The following is an 18330-nucleotide window of genomic DNA, read 5'->3' on the forward strand; positions in this document are numbered from 1 at the left end:
GGTATGGATGGTCTTTAGCAGGCATTTTGTATTAGATCAGGCAAGCAGCATGATCTAACCTTATCCTTATCTTTCTCTTACTGACCTTGCTCCTTAACTCTAGTTAAAGTGAGTAGCAGTAGTCAAGCTGTTATGATCTTGGGGCTGTGGATGTGGCCTTTTAACCAGGCAGAAGTGGCAGGAGGTTTCTGCTGTTGCTGTCTCTTTGCGCTGGTTCATAGCTGCAGGGTAAATGTCCTTGATGAATGGTGCAGCAAAGGCCTCAGTTTGTTCACCCAGGCTTTCCTTCTTTCGTTTGTCTTGGTTTAGATTCAGCCACCAGGTTTTTTCACTCAGCTGCTTCTCTCGCAACAGCAGCAGTCAGGCAGTTTCTTTAACCTTACCCACATCTACAAGGCAGTTTCTCTGTATTGTTTTCCTCTCATCTTCATGATTACAGAACTGTTTTTCAGAAGACAAGTCTTTTTAAGTTTCTACAAGACCCTAGTGTCACAGAGATCTGCCCGGGACATTTAACCACATCTAACAACAAACCCAGTCATGAGTTGCTGGGGTAGAGGAAAGGTAGGGCAAGTGAAAGAAAGAAGTGAAGTTAAAAACTGCCTTTCCTTGCTTCCACAATAAGACCTTACCATGGCCATGCAGGCCTTCACGTGGTGCCTTTGTTCTCAGATCCTGGTATTTCACCTTTGCCACTGAAAATCTGAGGTTGCCAAGATTAGATGGCATGTTTGCCCACTTTGTTTTGATGGGACTAATTTTGGAGGCAGTAAGTGCTGTGCTGCCTTCCTCTCTTTGCTGACTTGTCAGCCTGATATTTTCCCATTGTGAGACTAATTGTCTTTGCTCAGACTCTTTCCTGATGGTTTTGGGTGAGAACAGGGAGTGGACTTGAGGATCTCAACTGAAGACGTGAAGGGTGATGTGTTTTTATGAATGAAGAAGCAAATTATGTAAGGACACAGCCTACCTGGCCCTGGCACATGCTCTGGCTCCTGAAACCTGTCTGCTAGACCCAAAGCTGCTGTTCTTCTGTAGTGGAAAGCTTGGGAGTGGAGGAGTGAAAGTGTCCCACAGGTGGAATGTCACAACTTTAAATAACTTCCTGGCATGAGACCTCCTAACTCTTTATACTGTTGTATGGTTTGGTCAGGAAATTTGGACTGAAGTAGTGGAATATGCCTTTTGCTGGTTGCAGGGCATAAGAATTAAACCCCCATCTCTAGACGTAGGCTGCAGGTGATTTCCAAAGCCTACTGGGTGAAGCAGAAGCAAAGTCTGGGAGATGTGAAGTCTGTGAATGCCCCAGGTGTACATGAGCCTGGGAGAAGGTTTGGGGAGCTGATGTGCCCTGGCACTGTGCTGCCAGGGGCTGCTGCAGCTGAGCGCTGGGGACGCACAGGGGCCCTGGCTGCTGCCCTGTGTCAGGGGTGTTGGCTGACACCTCTTCAGCAGAGGCTTGTTCAGATCCATCAAAGTGATCTCCATGCCCTGAGTACGTGCATGTGTTTCCTGTCTCTCTCTCTGGCTGAACATTGTTCCCGGACATACCATGTCACTCGCCAGAGATGTTCAGCTGTCTGCAGACTGTCACCTGTATTTTGGCCTAATTCTTGGAGCTACAAAACTTAATATTCCATGTGCTATTGCGAAGGCTGGCTCTGCCTTTGCAGCAAAAAGCCTTAATATACAATTATGCGTGTGGTAAAGCTGTCAAAACCTGCACATCTCTTGAACACTGAACCTGAAGTTGCCACCTGGTAGGCTACCTGTTTGCTAACTACTCTTGAAATGCGGCTGCCATGCGAACTGCACGTCGCCAGACCAGCGCTGGGTGCACACTGCAGGAATGTAGTGGTTTTCCTATGTTCTTGGGAAGTTCTTTTTATCCGACAGGGAACTTAATAAAGCCTTTGTTTAAGAAAATGGGAATCAGTTTGTTGCTTGAAGGACTTTGGGATTCTGCTGTCCCAGGTAAAGCGTGCTGTGGGATGGATGGCAGGCGTGTGGGGTGACAGGGGTGTTGTTTAAATCTTTGGAAGATTCCACTGAACTCTGCTCAGCTGCCCCCTGGCCTCTGGAGACGAGTTAGTTTGTGGAGTGTTTTGATTTCCTAGCCCTCTGCAAAGAGTGTGGGGAGGGATGTGCTTCTATAACCTTGCTGTCCTTTGTCCTTTAGAAAGGGAAGGACAGTATGCTGCCAGAGGTCTCTTGAATCTCCTAGCTTGACTTTGGACAACGTATAGCTTATTTCTTCTAGACCTATTCTGGTATTACAGTACAATCTAGACCAATTATAATGCAGTATTAAATAAAAAAGACTTTCTGACTTTTGAGTGAAGTGATGCTGAACTGGAGGCCCCTGTATTTTTATTTATAATGGAATAGCAAACAGATGTAGCAAGTAATGTGAAAATGTTGACTTTAATTTATATTTTTAATAAGAACCTGAAAAGTCTGATGTGGAGCTCTCCCTGTGCCTCATTGTTGACAGATTTATTTTCAGTTAAAGCAGCACTATTTCCTGCTCTGCTTAAATATCAGCTCTACTCTGCTCACAGACCTGGTCTGGTTTTAAGAGGCCACAGAATAAGATGGAAGAAATCTAAGAATTTCAAATGGGGAGACCTTTTTCATTTAAAACCGCTCAGTGTTTCATGGTATAATGGCAACCATGACACCAGCTGTGCTGGGCTGATCGCTCTAAAAATCCTAAATCATGACGTCATGACAGCGCTAGGGAACCGCAGACCTTTCAGTGGGATCTCATGCCAAGCCGCTTGCGTGGAAATAAGTGGAAATAAGTCTTTCCAGTCGAGCATGTTGCACAACTTGAGTGGCAGCAGAAATCCTTCCGGGACGTTTTTGCAAGTTATGTTCCATTTTTAACTTTTTCTATCTACTTTAAAATCAAAACCAATGTGCAGCTTCTTGAATCTATTCAGCAGGGTTAGAGTAGAGCCTGCCTTGGTTTTTCTTGTTCTTGCTTTCTGAAGAGGTTCTTCGCTGCAGTGACGAGTGTGTGTGTCGTGTGTGAGCACGCCCTGGCCGGGCCTGTCTGGCCCGTGTGGCTGTGGGAGAGGGGAGAAGTCCTGCGCCCTCCTCCACCTCTTGCTGGCAGCTGCTGCCCATGGCAATGTCAGCATCCAGGAACGTGCCCCTGTGCGTCTGCACGAAGCGCAGTGCCTCTGCTGGCAGCTGCAGATCTGTGCTGCGATGCCAGGCTGGCAGCAGCACCATGGCACAGGCACCTGAGCCTTCCTGCAGCTTCCAGGCATGATGGTGACTTCTGCTGATGTGGAAAACAGGTGCCTGAGGACGGCAGCGTCAGCAAGCGCAGCTGGACTCGGTCTCCATCAGTGGCAACGCCAACTCCAGCCCTGGATTCTGCTGTCCAGGGAGCGACGTGCGTTTTCACTAGACCAACTTCTATCTCCAGTTCGCTGTAAGGCTAAGGCTGAATCTCCAATTAACTGTTACTGCAGTTCAAGTGCTCCCTCTTTTTGTTAACAGTTCAATAAGCGCGTGGAGAATGAGAACCATGATGCAATAGAATTCCTAAAAACCTTGAGTAGTCTTATTTGTATTAAAATTGCAAGGTTGTAACTCAGAACCACAATAGAAAGCAAAGCTTAGATTGTGGCTAGGTTAAGAGATAAGATTTGTATTTGTGGCTTTCCCACATCCTGAGAAGAAACATGCCAACTGTGTTTTAATGTTTAGCTTTTTATGCAGATTTCAATAATTGGGTTTCCTGATCCACACAAACTTCATATTGACAAGGGTGGTGGTTTTTGGTTTGTTTTGTGGTTGGTTGGTTTGTTTGTTTTTTTCCTGGCAGCTAGCCAGGAGCCCAAGTGCCGCATCCCATTTGCATAAAACCAAAGAGATTACAGCTGCCTTCATCTCTCATACAGATGCAGGGTACCACCCGCGGAGACAACAGGTTCCAACTTGCCGTGGTCCTTTTGATTTGCGCTACTTACCATTTGGATCGGGAGGGAGCGGTGCATGCCGGGATAACCGGGATAACGTGCTGCTCTGTGGGTGGTGCCTCCCTATTAAAGGTGAGGGTAAGCATGAGCCTTTCAAGATCTCCAGTCCAGCTTGTGTTCTGCTTGCTTGTATAGATTCTCTGAATGACCTTAACTTGTAAAAGGGCAAGGATGCTTGTTAGAGCTGGGAGGAAGAAAAAGGAGCGCAAAACTGGATCAGGTAACAAATGCAAGGCTTGCAGAGGGGTGGATGTTTTCTGGAAGGCTTTTTCCGAGCATGAAAGGAGTTTCAAAAGAGTATTTAGAAAATAGCCTGAAAGTTGGAACGAGTGCTCTCTTTCTTTTAAGTGCGTGCTGGCTTTTCCTTTGAGCCTGCATGAATGTAGGATGGAGTGGTGCTGACAGCTGTCACTTTAGTGGCCTCTTAGTTCTGTAGCCTTTCATAAATTTAAAAGCTCACTGCCCTCAGCTTGCTAGCCTTTAGCCTTAAATTTTGGTATTTAATGGGTCCCTCAGTGCTTTATAAACCACATGCCTAAAGCACCGCTGAAATATTACACCAAACTCCAAGGTGACAGTGAACACTTCTAAAATGGTGGAGACTGATTCTGCCCCTCTTTGTTTTCATGAAAATGCAATAAAGGGCCTTTGGGAAGACAGTAAATTAGAGAGGAGTGGTGCTTGTTGCGGATCCATATTTCACAGAAGATTTTGAAACAGTTTTGCAGAGTTCAGCATGTCAGCCTTGGAGAGATGAAAAATCAAATCACTTTAGTTTGGGAGTTGAGCCTGGAATTCAAAGAAAGTTACTTAAAACCCAAGCTTTTCTTCCACCTCTCATGGTGTCTAGTTTCTTTAGAGTGTGATGTTGAAGCATACTTCACGCAGAGGAACTTAAGGACTTTCTTAAATAATAGCATAGTGCTCACTTGGTTGTCCTGGTTTTGTTTTACCAGGCTATTACCTCTGAAGTCAAAGGACACCTCCTGTGTCAGGGCTGGCTGCTTAGTAGCTAATTTGGCACATGGAACAGGGAAGTGAGGCTGAGTTTTGGGGACATATCCTTGAGGATCAGGAAATAGCAGTTCTGCTCCTGGATCAGGCTTTTGTGAGGTATGACTGTGATAGGTTGGTTGTGGGGAACAACCAGGACAGCAGTGAAATTATGGGGATTTAATGTCACTCTGAGGAGCTTCTTCCAGGTCTCTGTAGCTTCCTACTTCATGTTGCCATAGCTTCGTCTGTGGGAATTGGGCTTTAGCCAGTGCACTGAAGAAATGTTTTTTCTGGATATTGTTGCTGGAGGTGGAGCATCTGCCCCAGCTTAAAGGGAATGACGTGCAAGAGGACACTGGCAAGCTTTGGTTTAGGAAGGAGATAAAAGAGATAAGACTTGGAGAGCCCAAGATGTGCACGGAAGTCTTATATTCCTTTGCCTTCCTAGGTCTCATTTGTCTATCAGAGATTAACCCATATGTGATGCTTATTTTTCTAGTTGGAAGGTTGATGGCAGAGTGGAGAGAGAGACCACAGAATCAGGGAGTTCTGTGTCAAAAATAGTATTTCCTCCTAACAATAGCTCATTTGAGAAACCATCAAAGTTGAAATGAGTAGTTTAGCTGCAGGGATGGCAATAAGATCTGTTCTTTAATGGATTTGTCTTGTGGTTGTATTTTTTTTTTTTCATGTCTATAAAGATATGAGTTAGACCGAGCTTTTCCTAAAATGAGGGTGCTTTTAACAGGTCTCACCTGTGTGGATTCTTTAGTGTCTAGAAATACAGTTGTGCTTCTACTGAAACTTGCTTAGTGGGAGTGCCTGTAGATCCTTCTCTTCTGTCTGGCTGTTTGGTTTTGCCTGCTTTGTAGAAATGTAGTATTTTGGGGACAACTCTTCCTTTGAAGGACTTGATTGAATCTGACCAATGAGTTAAAAGATGTTGGGGAGATTTAAAAGAAGCACATGTATAAGTGTGATCATGTAAAGTTCAATTCCCTATTTCCCAGGAAAAAAAAACAGTTAGATCAAGTGTCATGCTTATTTCCATGCCTCATTGACAGTGTCCTTCCGATGAGTGAGTCAAAGCACCGGGATGTCTAAGACTTGTGTTTCTGTGCTGGAGGCAGACCTCCCTTGAAGCCATGGTCACCACAGGGAAATCTTTTTTCCCTCCTCCAAGGCGGAATGCACTTGGCTTCAAATGTCATTTGTCGGAGGCAGTTAGCACTGCTAATAATGTGAAAGATGTAGCCCACCTACAGACAGAAGTCCACTTTGTGCTGCGAGCTCTCCGTGCTTGTGTGCGGAGGTCACGGGATGAAAGCATGTTTGAACTGCACTAGATTTGGATTTTTTTGTTGAAGCATTGAAGAAAAACCATTTAACATTTACAGCACAGTAGTTCAATTTACAAGAAGGACTGTTTTCAATAAAAAAAAAAAAAGGAAAGAGTTTGGAAGTAGGTTTATAGCTGAAGGTTGCTGATGGCAGCCCTGCTTCCCCTTCAGTAGTGCATCTGCACACGCATCCTGGTAAGATGAGCCTCTTGCTGCCATGCAGGGGAAGAGGCATGGTGTTCAAACTGGGTGATTTCTTTTTGTCAGCAGAACTTTGACATTTATGATCTTGGCATATTGGAGAAGGGTTGGCCAGGGACCAGGCTTCCTCACGCTGATCTCCCAGCTCGGTGCGTGCTGCGTGGGAAGAGGAGCGACTGGGGATCAAAGTTGGGTCTTCCTGTGAAAAAGTGTTTATTTGATAAAGATCTGTTTAGGATGCTCTAAAAAGCAAGAATTAAAATAGTATTGTGGTATGTGTTGTTTTTTTGGGGGGTTTTGTTGTGGTTGTTCTTTTTTTTTTCAGTGGGACATGAAGGTAAAAGCATTTTTTGAGCTGTGTGGCCATTCTGGCTGCGAGATCAAAGGAGGGTTGACTTTTTTATCCCTTTGCTTGCTGGAATAATGATACTAACAAAATGGATGTTTGAAGAGATGCATCTGAATGCTGTTATTCAGACCTAATCCCCTTTTTTTCCCTCAACGCAGATTTAGCATTGGGAACATACCTTCCTGACTAGTGCTAGAATAGTCTTCTTATTCTTGATGGAACAGTGGTTACAATTCGTAACCACAAATTACCATCGGTAATGAAATGACCAATTTTATTTGAAAATTTGAGCTATTAGTATCTCTCTCTCCTAAACTGGAGACTCCACAGTGGTTACCAAACTTGGCTGCCTCTCTACTGTCATCTCAATTTTGAATCAAGGCCCAATAGGCCCTGACACCAGGATAACAAAAGAGAGCTGCAAATCTTTGGTGGTCTCCCATTCAGATGGTATTCCCTTCCTGGGACAAAGGGGTGACTGGGGCTCCTGAGTGCCACTCTGCCTCCAGGGATGGCAAACAAGGAACGGATCATCTGGTGGGAGGCATTTTTTGATCAGCTGACAAAGCTGGGTAGATGGGATACCACCTGACAAAGGGATGAGGTTTAAAGGAAGATTTTTGCAATGTGTCTTAAGAACAAAAAGGAAAAAAAAAAAAAAAAAAGGCCAGAAAACTGTTTTTTGCAGATTGTAAACAGGGTGGGCGGAGGTGGAGGGGGACCCGGCCATTCTTGGGGAGCTCTAATTTAAGCCCAGAGGACAGAGACAAGGGAAGGAGGGAAGAGCGCACAGATGGCTCATTGTTTTTTCCAGCGCCTCATTCTTGGGCTGCTGAAGTGAAGGGCAATTGTTTTAAAATCCTTTTTGCAAAGAGTGCTGTTTGCTTTTCAGCTATCCCTCCCTGAAAATGCAAACTGTAAACCAGAGGGGTTGGCCTTTAACACCAGCACCTCTTGTTTTGGAGGGTCAGTGCTCTGTCCCAGGGGGCATCGCTCCCGCAAGGGATGTGGGGAAGGACTGAGGCATCTCTCCTAAAAGGGATGGGGATGCAATCATATCTGATGTACAGTATAGTTTTCTTATAGCTTTATTTTTTGTAGCAAATAATTTGTTAGTATAGAGAAATACTGCCATTTCTATACTGTTATTCTTTCTACCGCTCCAGTTGCACTGGTGTAGCTCCTTCCCCTCCTCCCCTGTGAATTGTTGTGATCTTTGTGGAGCAGGGGCCTTTTTTGGCATAGTTGACAAAAATAAACCGTAAAGGCGGCTATTGTAAAGAATAAGGCTCAACAGGGGAATTTTACCAGTAGAACTACAGCAATATAATTATACTGGTAGACTAGTTACAGTAAATTTCCTCATGAAGACAAGCCTTAAGTTGACATTTCCTAGCTAAGTTGAATCCATATGTATAACTCTATTACGAAAAAATAATATGTCTCTGGGCCTTGAATTCTTTTTTACCCAGAAGAGTAACGTTAAGCAGAAAAGCAAAGAATTTAGTGTTCAGAGATGGATGGGGGATTTTCTGTAGCATAGCGGCTGTGATGAGCGTACGCTGAACTCTATTTCACTGGTTATTCCTCCTAAAGTGATTAGCGACGTGAGGAGCGTGTTTGTGCTTCCTGCACTAAAAAGTAAGTGGTACCAAAATACGCTGTAAGTTGATGTCTCCCTCCCAACTTTACTCCTGTTTGTAAGAGTGGCTGGGCCATTTTGCTGTTTCCATAACTGAAGTGGTTTGTCTGAAAGCAACACTATTTTGCTACTATTAAATTTTTTAGGGGTAAGCCTGAACCCACTGAAAGGAAGGGGGAGAATGATGCTTTCTTCCCTCTTTTGATTTAAAGAGACCAAGATTTATTTTGTCCTTTTGGATTTTGTCCTACAATGGATGGAGTACGTGTAACGTTCATAAGCCAGATGTTTATTTCTATAGGTCAAAAATATCAGCCTATGATTCCTATTTCTGAAAGTTTTCAACACTTCAAAGGAACTCTAGTTGTGGAGGAGAAGCTTCATGCTTGAAGGCAGATTAAAAAAAAATAAAATATATATATAGAGAGAGAGTAGACTTTTAATTGCAGCTATCATTTGTTTCCCTTTCAAGAGTCTTTCACCAGCAGCCTGGTGCTTTCTTTTCCTGGAATTGCAGGTGGGGCTCCAAGGGCCTTTTCCTGCCCGTTTAATTGGTTAAGGTTTCTTATTATGCTCATCGATATGTTTTTGAGTGCAGCATTTACAGTGAGATGAGACTATGTAACACCTCAGCAAGTAAGGAAGTATTGCCTTGATTTCAACAGCTGATGAAGTGGAAGATGGGGGATTGAATCCTAGATCCAGCAGGATACTTGGGTACCTAAGTCCTGCTTGAAAGCTGGAGTTCAGGCTCCTAAAATCTCCTAAATATCTTTTATGCCCCAGGCTCATTTATTGCACAGCTGAGATCTTAATTACATGAGAGTCCTAAAAATGTGCTTGTGGGTGTGCTAAAGTTGTTTCTTTTAACCTGTGTTCTTTAGTCGGCAGGAAAGGAATGGGAGACAGCAGTGTTTATAATCTACATAACATGTTGGAGCCCAGATCCTGAGACTTTAGGCAATACTGAAAAAAACTAACCATAGTTGTTAGTGTAGCTTCTGGCTTTGGGTTTTTTTTTCTCTTATTCTTTCCAGCCTCCCATACTGCTTCTGAAAGCTGCTTTTGTTATGCCAATGGGTTCCTCCCAGCAGCTGCAGAACTTTCTCGGCAGTAGAGGCTGGGAAGCAGGCAGCAGCCACTGCAAGGAGAATCGGTGCCCTTTTCCCAGCAATACCGCCTTCCCCGCCACGCTGGCTTGAACTACCCCTTCACTTCTGTTCTTTCGCCTGGTGAGGCTGCAGCTGAGCCTTTAGGTGGAGTTTTGGAGATGTGTAACATTACCATTCCCTGCAGACTGTGCAAAGACCAGTGTGTCAGAGCTAAGGGGTCAGTCAGTCCTTGTACGAAATGAGATCTGTGCGCAGATGGAAGGTTGTCTTCCCTGGTGTGCTGTGCAGCATGGTGACTGCATGCTGTGTTTGCAGAATCACCTCCAACTCAGGCCAAGCGAGAGCAATGTTCTGCTGGACCTTGTAGAAATGAAGGATAAGTAGCTCTGAAGTGCAGCACAAATAGCTTAAATAAAATGTTGGAGTACAGATCTCGGTGAGTTGTTTTCTTTTTCACTAGTTCCCTGCCCCTTGTTCTGTAAGTGCCACAGAAAATCCTTATTGTGCTCTCAGCTATTCTTTCCAGAGCCTTTCAGTGGGCATTAAGATGATGCAACTCTGCAGCCCCTTCCCCGGGCCATTGCAGCGAGGCTGTTCGTGTTTTCCCGAGCTGCTGTGCTACCTGTGCCTGCAGTGTGCTGCCCAGAACCCGCTCCGGGGACACCTCAGCTGGGCTGGAACGGGTTCTGCTGGCTGTGAGGTGGGAAGCCTGGATGGCTCTGTGGATAAATGTGTGAGCCCTCAAGCTGAAAAGTACAGCCAGTCCTCTAGTCACTTGATTCCACATAATTTATTTTTTATTACCTGTTTTGGAAATTGTGACCATGAAGTGGCTTGGTCTTGTCAGTTTAGTTATGACTGTAATGGGAGATCAGACTATCACCTACTGGTAAAGCTAGGTCCATGAACTGTAAAACAGCGAAAATAAAAAGTAAACTGCCCATATGTGGGCACCTTCTGCTGGGATAGAGAGTGACATGTCCCGTGCAACCTCCTGTTTCATATTTTGTTGTTTTAGTCATTTCCTATGTTCAGTATTTGTCCATGCTGTGCAGAATGTGGAGTTAATTTCCCAGCTTTTGTGACCTTGATAGATGGAGTATATAAGCACTTCCTATATGATGAGTATGTCATATTTCCCTTTGAAGCAGGGAAATATCATTATTTTACCTCTGAGAGTCAAATTCGTAAGTAATTTGAGGACAATGGGAAGACAGAGGGATTCAAACTCAGGTCACCTGGATGCCATTTTAAGAGTATTCTAAAGTTTCTTGACTTAATAATGAAGCAGATAAATCCCTTTGGCAGCCTTTTCCCCTTAATCTACGTGCACTATCCTCACATGTATGACTGTATGTTGACACCCTCCAGAATGAGACGATGATGCTTCCAAGCCTCTAGAGCTCAAAGGGATTAACCTCCAGCAGCTAAGAGGGATCCTATGCTTCTTCCAGATGCTACTACTTTCATGGCATTGACAGCGGAACCTCAAAGAAGCAACCCCTAAATTGCCTTAACCTGCAGCCCAGCACACTGAAGTGACCTGAAAACTGATGGTGTTTTACTTTAATGTGATAGACTGGAGAGCGTAGCTCAGGAGCTGAGTATAGTAACCACTTCTGTCAAAACAAGCTTACCTTGTGCTTGTGAATTATCAGCTGTGGGCCCTGCCAGCTCAGTTTTGGATACAGGGTACCAGTAGTAGAAGTTCTTGGCTGTGTTCCTTCATAGGATCACAGGTTGGAAAGGACCTCTAAAAGTTTCCAGTTGATGCCTGCTCAGAGGGGCAGCTTCCCCAGCCTCCCTGGATCCTGTTCCAGGGTTAGCTCACTGTCCTGTGAGAGAGATTTCCAGATCCATGTAACTGCAATTGACCTTTGCCATTTTCCTATGCATCTCTGAGGAAGGTCTGGCTCTGTCTTCCCTTCACCCTCCCGATAGGTAGTTGAGTGATAACATCCCCCTCTCCTTTTAGGCTTATTTTATTAGAGCTGAGCAGACCCAGCACCTTTGCTCATGTGATGTAGTTGACTGTGGTATGGACACCTTTTAATAACGGTTGGGTGCTGAGTGCTTCTCAGGTGCCTGACTGATTTGGGTGTCTAAAAAGTGGCCAATCTGTCAGGTCCACAAAATGCACACAACAGTTCCCATGCTGTTTGTGTCTAAAGCTGCTGGAAACCCTCACGATATTATCATGGACTTTGAGTGACACTGTCTCATAAGATAGTTGTGTCTGCAGAGTTAGGAGTAAAATTGATTTGAGTCTGTAATCTGAAGGTTTAGAGGAAACAGTCAATTGATCTGTTGTATAAACATTCAGTATTTACACAAACAATTTAAGAACCAAACCTAAACTCTCAATCTCCAGGCTTCAGGGACAAGATTGTCACCACCTGAGTTTTGAAGAAGCTGAACAGTAAAAAGTGAGTGAAACTTAAACTGAAGTTTCCTCTTCCTCCTGTAGCAGTACGTCATGCACTGAATGGCAGCTCAGTGAAGCGCAGTTCTGTTTGCGTACTGGCCAGGACAAATTGATTCACAAATATTACTCAGCTCTATCTCAATGTAAGCTTTCTAAGTGGATACTACATGAGTATTTTGGAAAACTGAGAAAACTGCCTCCAGATAACTACAGAGCAAGTGCCTCTGCATCTGTTTGGATTTAGATGTTGGAATAATTCTCTAAAAACAATTTAAGTTGTTGTTTCTAGGAAGGTTTTGCATCTGGTTGATGGCTTACAAGTTGGATATGATATACTGCAAGAGCAGGCTCTAAGCAACAGCTTTGGGCAAAGCCATAAACTGTCTTAAGCACCATGTGTCATTGGCTTTCTGACCCTGATTTTACATGGATAGAAGTCTTTGAGCGTGTATTCGTTTAGCATTTGTTTTTGCCCTGCTTATGCATGAAGCTTTTTCTTAAGCTAGAAAGGAGTCCAGTAAGACCCTGCGCACAGGTTTGGGGTGGCAAGACCTCATGGAATTTCCTGTTGAGTGCTCTGAAGAGATAACTGCCCCCTGCTTCTCTCAGATGTTTTTATGTGCTTTTCTTTAAAAATGATGCTTTTTTAAATGCCAGGAGATAATCTGAGAGAATATGTATATAAGCAGGTGGGTTTTGGCCAAAATAACTTTTCTGGATACTTTTCAAGCCTTTTATGTATGGGGGTTGCTCTGCCTATTGTCTTATGAAATTGCTTCACAGGAGCATCCCAGCATGCCATCAGGGACTTGGATGAGACTTAAGAGTATTTGACAGCTGCACTAAAACCAACCGTTTCCCATTAAGCAAGATGCTGTAAGCACTAGGTGGAGGTCACTTCTTTGTTTCTTTTTCTTCTTTTTTTTCCCTTCCTTGAAGTTCTGGAATCTTGAGTGTCATTTGCTTATAGTGGGAAGACATTGTTTAACACGTATGGAGCTTGAAGTCAGAAGGCTGACTCTCTGCATCATCTTGTTTGGGACACATCAGCTCCTGCCTGACACCCTTCCTGGGAGACAGAGACACTGAGGTGTTTGACTCAGTAACAACCTGCTGAAGGCTTCTCCTTGGGTTTTAGACAGGAGACCACCCTTTGCGTTGCTTGTTTGTAAGCACATGTGGGCAGTGAAAGGGAAATTGTATACATCTTGATTTTTCTCAGGGAGGACCTGTGAAGTCATTGAGTACCCTCAGTCTTTTTGTTGCACCAGTCTTCTGTGTTGCTAATACTAATCTTTGCTAGCTAATAGAAAAATCTTCCAGGATGGTTACTAGCTCCGCAGTATTAAAACACTAATGAGAGCTGGACCTTGAAGTACTTTGGTCTCATCAAGCAGAGTGGTGGACACTGCCCATCAGCTTGGTATAACCACCTTCTCAAACTTCTCAAACATCCTGGTAGGTTCACCTGGAGTACTGAAAGCAGTGGATTGGCAATTACTGTGGCTTTTTTTTGAAGGGTTGGGGGGGGTGAAGATGATGGTAGAATTAAAACTGTTTTCTGATGGAAATAACAGCAGCTCTTCCAGATGCCAGGCTTACAAGTGTAGTGATACTGTATTTCTGCAGCCTTCAAAATGGTATCAGAGTGGCTCACCAGCAGAGCAGGAAGCTTTGTCTTTGTAGAAGATGAGGGGAAATGCAATTCAGGAGTTGAAGCAAAAGGCACCTGTGAAGCAGCGGCATGAAGCGACTGTTTAACAGAAGTAGTGGTGATGGAGCTGAAAACTGCAGCTGGGACAGGTCAGTCCAGAGTGCAAGAGCCTGCGCTCGCTGCCCGGGACAGACCTGGTTTGTCTCGCTGGAGGTGCTGGGACTGGAGCTGTGACTTCTGAAAGTGCAGTCCTGACTACCCCTAAACTATCCTGTTTAACATCTTTACTGATGATTTAGATGAGGGGATTGAGACCATCGTCAGCAAATTTGCTGATGACACCAAGTTGGGAGGGAGTGTCGACCTGCTGGAAGGCAGGAGGGCTCTCCAGAGGGATCTGGATAGACTGGAAAAATGGGCCAATTCCAATGGGATGAAGCTCAGCAAGGCCAAGTGCCAGGTCCTGCACTTTGGTCACAGCAACCCCCTGCAGCGCTCCAGGCTGGGCACAAAGTGGCTGGAGAGCAGTCAGGCAGAAGGGGACCTGGGGGTGCTAATTGACAGGAAGCTCAACATGAGCCAACAGTGTGCCCAGGTGGCCAAGAAAGCCAATGGTATCCTGTCCTGTATCAAAAATAGCGTGATCAGCAGGACAAGGGAAGTGATCCTTCCCCTGTTCTCTGCATTGGTGAGGCCACACTGGAGTATTGTGTTCAGTTCTGGGCCCCTCAGTTCAGGAAGGAGACTGAAGTGCTGGAGCGGGTCCAGGGAATAGCAACAAGAGTGGTGAAGGGACTTGAACACAAGAGCTATGGGGAGAGGCTGAGGGAGCTGGGGTTGTTTAGTCTGGAGAAGAGGAGGCTCAGAGGTGACCTCATCACTCTCTAGAACTACCTGAAGGGAAGTTATAGCCAGGTGGGATTGGTCTCTTCTCCCAGGCAGTCAGCAATAGGACAAGGGGGCATGGGCTTAAACTCTGCCAGGGGAAATTTAGGCTGGATATTAGAAAGGAGTTATTTGCAGAGAGAGTGGTCAGGCATTGGAATGGCTGCCCAGGGTGGACTCGCCATCCCTGGAGGTTTTTAAACTGAGGTTAGACATGGCACTTAGTGCCATGATCTAGTAAACGGACTGGAGTTGGACCAAGGGTTGGACTTGATGATCTCTGAGGTCTTTTGCAACCCAGTTGATTCTGTGATTCTGTAAATACCCTGAAAGAGCTTTCTTCTTCACTGGCTGAAGAAATCATAACATATGTAAACTCCCATTTTCAGGGATTGGTTCACTTAATATATTTCTATACACAAACCCTTAAACTCTCAAAAAATAAACACCTAGTACACTCCGCTCCTTGTCTAGAGCTGTGTAGCTTTCAAAAGCAGAATTTCAGAAATACAGCCATTTTGCACTGCACTGCAGCAGCAAACTTTGTCCCGTTCCTTGCAAAAGTGAGAATGAAAATTCGTTGGCAAATTGCTTTGATTTAAACTGAAAAGCCTTGGGTTTTCAGAGCTGCTTGTAAAGCAAAGGGCTAGTTTGGCTTTTGATCCTCTTAAGCTGGGCTATTTGATGTGAAAAACGCGCTGGGTGCTCTGCTGCAGGGGGGAGCAGCTTCTCAGTTCTCTGTGTGTGGCTTCAGGAGAGAGGCTGGGGGGGCCGGCCGCACGGCTCTGTAAATAAAGGGGCCTCTATTTCTTTGGATTCTTTTGCTGGAACTAAATATCGTGATCAGTGAAACTCTTACCTCATTAAAGGAACAAGCCAGGCTCCTTCAGCGTATGTGCAGTGCTGCAATGTAGTCTGTTCTGCTGAGCTGATTTGCTGAACAGATAAAGGGAGTTTTAACCCAAAGAATGGTATGTAATATATGACCTTGGCTTTCAAACAGTTTATTTTTATTCATGCGAGAAAATAAGGTTTTAATATTAAATATAGGGTTGGATTTGACTTGGCAGATACCAGAGCCTTCCATTACTGCTGTAGTCATAATATAAAACTATGTGCTGTGTGCCAGTGGGCGTGCAGCAAGCCAAGAATTTCTCCATCGATGTTTGTTTTTGTGAAAATTTGGGCAGCTGCTTCACAATTGGGTTGGCTCTAATGATGATGTTTGCCTGCGTTGGATGGGGCAAAGGCACAATATGATCCATGCTGTCCTTCATGGTTAGTATCTTTAGTTTTGGGGCAAAATATTGATTTCATATTTTTTTCCCCTTCTTAGCATTTCAGGGATGTTTAAAAGAAACTTTCACTCAAAACTGCAGGGTTCAGCAGAATGAAGGCATAAACCAAACTATGTGAAATATTCAGATCTGTTAGCACAGAAATTTAATGCCGTGTTGCAGCTTTCAGTTTATGTACCTAGGGCCACGCACAGATATAAAATACTAATTTTGAAGTGTCCTTTCTGCACATGCTCCATCTCAGGTCATGGTTTTACCACAAAGCTGAGGCGCTTTTGGACCGCTGCATTGTAACCGTTTTGGTGAAGAAACGACCTGCAAAGCGCTTCAGTGTTGAGATGCTGAACTGAGCTCCAAAGCCTTTGTTCTAAACTGGCTGTGGTTTGGATTAGTCACCTTCAGATTTAAAAAAAATAGTTTTAAAAAACCCCAAACTAAAGCAAAACCAAAACCAACAATAAAGCCCAAAACAAACCAAAAAACCCACACAAAACAAACAAAACCACAATCAGCCAAACCACAACCAAAAAACCCCACCCCAGAAGCAGAGCCCCAGTCCCCACCTCCCTTCTTCACAAGAAGCCAGCCCCGAATAGTGCCAGGATCTTGTTTCTGTACAACAAAAAGTGTGTAATAAGGACGTTTTCCTTTGAGGGCTGACGCAGGAATGGGGGTCAGGCTGAGCTGCTGTGGACCCTTTGCTGCGGCTTGGAAGGGAACAAGGTAGGACAGGTAGCACTGAACTTGGGGGCCGATGGAAGATGTCACGAGCAAACCTGGCTTCTGTGTGCTTTAGCAGGACTTCTTCCATCTGTGGGTTAACCTCACCCCTCCATCCAGTTTTATGTAGAAATGGGACATACCAGTCTTTCTCTTTAACTATATGGGGTTTTTTAGCTTGTTCATTGACTGTGGCTGGCTGAAGGTGGTTGACTTTTCTGGAAGTTCAGTGAAAACTGGGAACTTGTGGGAAGGAGCATGAGTTTGACATCTACAAGCCTGCAAGATATGATCCTTTTTGTCCAGTTCCTCGGCAGCCTCCCAAGATAACCCCCAAGCAGTGGGGATGTACCCTACAAGAAGGAGACTGCTGCAGGAATTCACTGTTTCCACATGGAAATAATGGAACATCTTAGTATAAATTAACTTGTTTATGGGGAATCTCACCTTATTAGCTCCCCCACCACGGATGGATTTCTTTGTTACAATAGCTGCATCTTTTATCCTCTGGATAAGGCCGTGAGCAAAAATGGACACAGGTGATTTGAGGGTATGAGCAGCTGCATACAGCCCAGATATGAGGGAGGAGTCTCTATCCTTGTGGAGGACAAAAATCCTTTTGCTTGGTCTTCCATTCATATGACATATGTATCTGGAGGTCTTGGTTTTAGTGGGCAGATTCATTTCCTGTGCATGTGCTGGCTGTGGCTGCTGCTTCCCTCTCTGCCAGTGGACTGGGGCATCCTTATCCTCACAAATTTTGGAGTGAAGAACAGTCAAAGTGCTCATTCCCTGGTGAAAAGGACTTCCATAAGAGAAGCCAAGCTGCATAACTCAGTTACTGATTTCTTCTCTGTAATTTTCATTAGACTCAGGGTCAGAGGCATGTGGCAGGGTTATAGGTTTATTTAGTTCCTGAAGCTCACACGTGCCTCCATTCTCATGTGCTTCCTCTGAACCTTGGCTGGGAGCTCTGGTCCTGGGTTATGGTCCATTTTTCATTGAGAGAAATTTTATGGCAGCTGTTGAAACTCCGTTCAACTTACTTTCAAATACAAGACTTTTTCTGAAGAATAAATCAAAAGCTTTGGCAAAAATACTAGCTGAAAATGACTATCCTAATTGCATTCTGAATATTAATATTTCTTCCTATGAAAGACTTGTCGGAAATAAACATAAAGAATTTCTGAAATGATTGCAAGCTTTTTAAAGCCACATTTGTCACAATTTCTTCAAAAACAAATTAGCAAGCTAAAATTAAACAGATCAAAGTCTTTACTTTATAGACTGTTACCTCACAACAGCTGCACAATACTGGTGAACTGCGTGTATTTAAATTTTTGCTATAGCAAAGCAGTGTATTTTCAGCAACCTGTGACCATTAACTGCTCAAAAATGTTTTTAATCTAGTCACTAAGTATAGATCTCTTACATGCAAATAGGATTTTTTTCTCATATTTGATTGTTAATTTAAGAATTTGAGAACTCCAAGCATTGTATGCTGCTGCACTTTTTGAGTGTTTTTTAGAAGAAATATCTTTTGTTTCTTCCGGGATTTTCTGAAATCTTAGAAGGGAAGGAACTTACTGCTCACTTCCTTAGCTTTTGTTCTATTTATTTTCAAGTAGTTCTTCTCTGTTTTAGAGTCTCTTTCATTACTGTACAAAAAAACCACATAAGTAACATTGCCTGTCAGTTTTATTGCTTCGCAGC

General features: G+C 44.1%; 1 protein-coding gene across 2 annotated transcripts in view; it reads left to right on the forward strand.

The window, feature by feature from the left end:
- Window positions 1–18330, forward strand: part of SUFU (SUFU negative regulator of hedgehog signaling) — a 90354-nt gene that overhangs the window by 7175 nt on the left and 64849 nt on the right. The window lies entirely within an intron of this gene.

The sequence above is a fragment of the Nesoenas mayeri genome (genome assembly GCF_963082525.1).
Source record: "Nesoenas mayeri genome assembly, chromosome: 7".
Lineage (NCBI taxonomy): Eukaryota > Metazoa > Chordata > Aves > Columbiformes > Columbidae > Nesoenas > Nesoenas mayeri.